A 6037-nucleotide genomic window follows, 5' to 3' on the forward strand; every position below is an offset into this window, starting at 1 on the left:
TGGAGCAGAGACATGTACATGTAACACGTGAGAAGCTTATAAGAAATGCAGAGGAGAACAGCAATATTTTCATTAATAAGAGCTTATTAATGAACACACACGTGTTACACCAGTCTTGTGCGCAGTGTGTTGCACCGTTCCCATTAGAGAAGTCTTGATCCTGGGGATGCTGGGCAGTCTTTTTCCTTCCTGCTATATTTGAAAGAGAATTGCCTAAAACCTGAGGCCAATGAGGCATCAGATAGTGATAAATATGTAGGGAAAAAAAAGAGTCATGTCACAGAAAATGACAGTTTGCCAAGGGAGGTGAGCTGGGCATCAGGAAGAGTCTCTCTGGGAGGTGACCTTTGAATCAGGACTGAAATGAAGAGAGCCAGTGATGCCATGACCTGGGAGAGAGTCCTGCAGAGAGTGGAAACGGCAAGCGTCCTGCAGCCTGTACTCTCACGTTGTGTGAGGACCGCTGCTGTGGCTGATGCAGGGTGTGGGAGGGGGTGAGTGTGGGCAGTGTGGTGGGCAGGGAGCAGCTTAGGGAGAGCTTTGTAGGCTGTGGTCCTGAACCTGGATTTACTCTAAGCAAAAGGAACATCTGGGAAACAGCCTTAGGAGAACTTAAAAATTCCTTCACTTTTCTCAACACGATGTCATTGTCCAGCAGAACAGAGAGTGTGTGCATGTCTGTACATACTGTCACTTGCCTGGCACTGAGCAATGATGTTCATATTAATTCGCAAGGGTAGAAGCAAAAAGACTTCATAAAGCACAATCCAACTCTGAATATAAGACCTGTTCTTCCTATGAAAATCTATGATGTTTCCAAAGCATTCAGCTTAGCCCTGACTGGGACCACGGAGCACAGTTGGTCTCTGTTGTGATGATCATGTCCAGAAATGGCCCTGAGCCCTGGACAAGCCCATCTGCAAAGGGTGGGGATGCTGCAGTGCCGGCTTAGATGCTCGTTTCCTGGGTCACAGGGGGCAGGAGGATGGGGGTTGAGCCCAAAGCTCTGAAGTCCACATTTCAGATGCTAACACGGAAGTCCTGTCCAGGCTTGCCCTGCAGTGGCTATGGGGGGGGGAGGATGTGTGGACTCATCCTGCTCAGATTCAAGGATGAACAAGTGAGTTTCTTGCCAGAAGCAAATGATGGGATGGAGAGGCCCAGGATGGTGGCAGAAGGGTCGTTTAATGAGAGTGAGGGTGAATGATTAGGAAGAATAGAGAAAGTGCCTATGGGTGCTCTTTCCTCTGCAGGATTATACTTAACAAGCTGAGTGACTTTGAGTAAGCCAGGCCACCTCTCTGATCTTCAGTGTCCTCATCTAGTAAATGACAATAGCACCCTCCCTGCCTTCCCCCCAGTGTTGTTGCATGATCCACAGATGCGAAGGTGGTTTGAAAGGTGTGATGCGTTGTGGAAAGGAAGGCATGGTTCTTATAAGAGGTGGGAGGTGAGAGGCAGCATAATCAGGTCAGGAAATGAGTCAGAACAGCTTGTGCATACAGGTGTGGTGGTTTTCACCCACCGCAAACCAAGGGGAGGGTTCTGGCCTCTAAATGAAACTGACTTTCTATATGAAGATTCCATTTTAAATTAGGTGGTGACGGAACTGCTGCCAGTGCTTGCTGAGAGTGTTTCCCTGTGTTTACGGGTAAATTGGATCAGAGGTGACGTATTTAGTTCCCTTGAGATGTGGTTCCGGTGACAACAATTTGGAGCCAGTGGGAAGCTCTGAGGGTGAACTCCAGCCCCACCACTCTCTGGCTTTGTGGCCTCCAGCAAGACACCCAGCAGATCTGATCTTCAGCACCCCACACAGGAAATGCGGGTAGTGAGACCTAGGGTGGAGCACGGAGCCGGGGATGCAGTGTCTGTAAAGGCCTGCCCTTGAGCAGGATGGTCTGGGTGGCAAGTGACGGGAAGCCCATTCTGATTGGATAAGTAGAGTCACATGTCAATTTTGGACCAATCACAAGGCACTGCCTGGCTTTGGGTCTGGATCTCACACTCTGCTTCCAGAGCTGGGTCAGGGATGACCAAGTCCCTGAGGCTGAAGGGAATCAGAGTAGACCTGGGGACAGTGCTTCCCTGACCCGACCACAGTCATCTAGATGTGGACAGTGTCCCTCTTCCTAAAATAACGTCACCCTGTCTTCCTCCTCTCCGAGGGGAGTATGACACTCAGCATTCTTAGCAGCACTGTTGAAATCCATTTCCAATTCCATCCTGACAAACGAAAATGGAGATGAGATTCACTCAGGCTGCCTGTGAGATTCCAGAACATCACGCAGTCTGAATGATCTGACACAGTGACTTCATTGCTTTTCTTCCATCACAGCCCACCTTCCTTCTCAACACACAAACCAGCTCCTAAATTGAAGCATCAATGAGGGCATGGATGTTTTTCTTCCTGTCTGGGAGCAGAAGAAGCTTAAATAAGATATCTACATCTGCTGTTGGCCCCTCCCCTTCCTGACGGAATTTAGAGGAGTTTGTGTCTGTGGGCCTCAGACCTCACCATAGAGGTGAGGTGAAGGTATAAATACCTTCATTTATATTTAAAGAGGAATTAAGGGACGGGAAATCACTGAGCTGCGTTTGATGACCTGCTCCCTGTAGCCATAAATATTTTCATTTCCCTTTTCTCCAAGAGTTTTGCAGAGTTAATATCTCTATTATTAAATACTGTTTAGTGATCAAGGCCCCGTGTGTGGCACCGAGAGGATGTTAGAACACAAGTTCTCTAAGCAGCAGTTCTTTCTGACCTGAGAATCCCAGGTGTCATACGTTTTAGGGAAGTGTATGTAACTGACAGCATTTAAGAGGAGATCAATGCTCTGGGAAAAGCTAAGTGTCCTCTCCTTTCATGGAGATAGACAAACATCATTACTGGGGTATATCCCTTGAAAGGAAAAGTGAAACACCTAAGATTGCTCTGAGTTTATAGGTCATTGGATATTATAATTCCCAGTGCAGATAAGGAAGCAGAGATCAGAGGATAATTATCCCCGCCATTGAGGCAAGAACCTTCTGAGCATCCTCCCAAATGCCCCATGAATCAATCACAAATCTGAATCTTAGTTAATGATAATTAATATAGTTGCTCTTTGTTGGGAACTTCTATTTGAAAAAAAAATCGATATATATATTTTTTCCTAATACCTAGCATGATGCTTTTGCATAGACCTTCTTAGTCTGGATAGTTTTAGTTGCAAATGACAGAAAATTCAATTCAAACTGACTTATACAAACCAGCTGCCACAGCTGACATTCCAGGGGAAACAGGCCTCAGACATAGCTTGATCCAGGATCTCAGACATTGTCTCCAAGAATATGACTCTCTCTACTTCTTGAATATGATTTCCTTCATTTGGAATTCAGATGGACTTGTACCTTGAAAGGCTCCTAGTACTCCCAACCTGTATCCTTATAGTTTAGAAAGCCTAGTGGAAAGATAGTTACTTATTTCTATTCCTCCAAAATAGTTCCAGCCAACATCCTGGGATTTAATCTCATTAATCTGACTTGGGTCACAGGAACACAGGTGAACCCATCATTGTGGGCAAGGGAATAGAACACCCCGATTCTTCAGGCTGAGTCATGTGCCCAATCTGAAGGCTGGGCGGATGCCCTGGGCCCTGTCCTACCCAGGATACACGCACTGATGATGGGGGACAGCGGCATCTGAAGAAAGCCCACAGTGTTGTTATTAAAAGCTAAGGGGTCTTCACAGGCACAAATTATCACTGCCACTAAGTGCTGATTCAGAAAAACAAAACTAAGTTTGTAATTGCAAATTGTGGAAATACTCTGCAGGGAAAGATGAGGTGCTATGAGAGGGGGTAATTCTTGGGGTTCTCAGAGAAAAATGATAAACTGACACTTGTTATTTTTAAATACTCTGGTTTGGGGGTTTGGGGAAAGGCTCTGTGTGTGTCTGGAAGGCGGTTGGGAAATCGCTGGTGGGAAATTCATGTGTGGAGATGTTTATATTCTATGGTTCATCTTCCTTTTTTTTTTTTTTTTGTGCTACCGTACTTTTTAATTTGAGCCCCAAACAATAGCTGCATTCACTCTGTTGTTGAGCTTAGACAAGCAGATGGTCATTTCCAACACACACGATCAGCAGCCCTTTGAAAAGAATTAACCAATAAACAAAAAGCACACTCTGCGTGTGCCGTGTGTGAGATGTGTCTGTGGGGGTGTGTGTGACTGCATGGGCTGGAGGTGTGCGGAGGGAAAGGGAAGCAGACCTGGAAATTGTGATAAATGACCCTGCCGCTGGTGAGGGGCTGAGAAGATGGTCCAGCCCACGTGCTTGATTATCTCAGCAGAGGACGGAACGCCAACCGACGGCTCATAGCTGTCTATTTGCTGTGAGCCAACAACTTCATCCATACATGTTAGTTTTAAAATTTCAAGGTAGGACTGAATGTCAATAAAGTAGCTGGATTAATAATCCTTCTTCCTCCTTATAAGATGTTTGTGTTTGCTCTCATGCATCTTGTTCTATTCTTCTTAGGGCACAAGTTTTGAATGCCGCTGTTCTCACTGGAAAGGCTGTTTTGGCTCCTCTTGGTGTCGTGGCAGTTTGAGAATATACTTCTGTCCTCAACGTCCAGCTCTGTAGTCCACAGTATTGTCTCTAAATGTCCTAACTGCCTCATTTGTCCTTTTACCCCTCCCCAAGTTAGTACTGACCAGGCACCCAGTCCTCCAAGGGGTGGAGGCTGGGATGACCACACTAAGGAGTGAGTGAGTGACAGCAGACTCACTGGGGTCAGGAGGAGGCTGCACAGGGGGCTGCTTCCCTCCCTCTGGAAGGTGGGACCCCTGGCCTTATTCTCCAGGAGAAGTAACCGCCTGTAGTCATCACTTACTATTCCTACCCTACGTTCAGACACCACATCTGCGATGTTTCCAACCCCAGGTGCCACTTGAATTTTTACTTTCTTGACAGTTATCTTTAAGTAAATGATCTTTTAAAATATAACAGCAAGACTTAGTCTAATTCCAAAATCATAAATCCCATTCTATAATAAGTGCTGTGCTCCTTAGCTTTCTTAACAGACATTAAAATAAATGACTCTTAAAATGAAATGCTTGGGGCCGGCTCTGTAGCGTAGCGGTTAAATGCGCACACAATGCTGCTGGCGGCCTGGGGTTCGGATCCCAGATGCACACCATGGCACTGCTTGTCACACCATGCTGTGGCAGCGTCCCACATAAAGTGCAGGAAGATCGGCACCGATGTTAGCTCAGGGTCAGTCCTCCTCAGCAAAACGAGGAGGGTTGGCATGGATATTAGCTCAGGGCTGATCTTCCTCACAAAAAGTAAAAAAATAAATAAATAAATAAATAAATAAAAATGAAATGCTTATCCACGTACCACCTGACATCATTTTGAATATTAACACATTTCAGTCCTGCTATGAAAACATCTCTCTTGTTTATTCTCTCGGATGAGACAGGTTTGTGTCTCTAGATTCAGTGAGGATCCAGTCCGTGGTTCTTTCGCATTCTTGGCAAGGGTCTGTTTGAACCACAATATTTTGTGTTCCTGCCTATTTTTTTAAACACACTGGTTGTTTTCTTTTTGTAGCAGAGACCTAAGAAGTTAGCTCTGAGAGAACAAACTGGGTCTTTGGAAACATCTTTCCTCCTTTGGCTTGTTAAAAGAGTCCCCAGGCTCAATCCATGCATTGATTTTATAAAAACATAACAATGCTGAGTTCTGTTTCCTCCCGGTTCCCCTGCCCCTGTACAGACGCTGAATGTAAATTTGTCTCAATCTTCAGAACTTCAAGGTAGATAGAAAAGCCTTCAAGTTTTCTCTTCCAGTATAAAAGATTTAGGAACAATTCATTTCTTCTTGTAGTCTAAAATTGAGGCTGGAGACTTTTAAAGAAGACTGCCCTTTAAGCTATAAATAGTTTTATACAGAATAAAAGATATCTCATGATAAATAGTTAAAAATATTTTTTTCTTAGAAATCCCCAATTGAGCATGATGTGTTTCTTGGTTGTTAAGACTTAAC

Source organism: Ceratotherium simum, chromosome 35, assembly GCF_057802395.1.
Source record: "Ceratotherium simum simum isolate JZ-2026a chromosome 35, ASM5780239v1, whole genome shotgun sequence".
Classification (NCBI taxonomy): domain Eukaryota; kingdom Metazoa; phylum Chordata; class Mammalia; order Perissodactyla; family Rhinocerotidae; genus Ceratotherium; species Ceratotherium simum.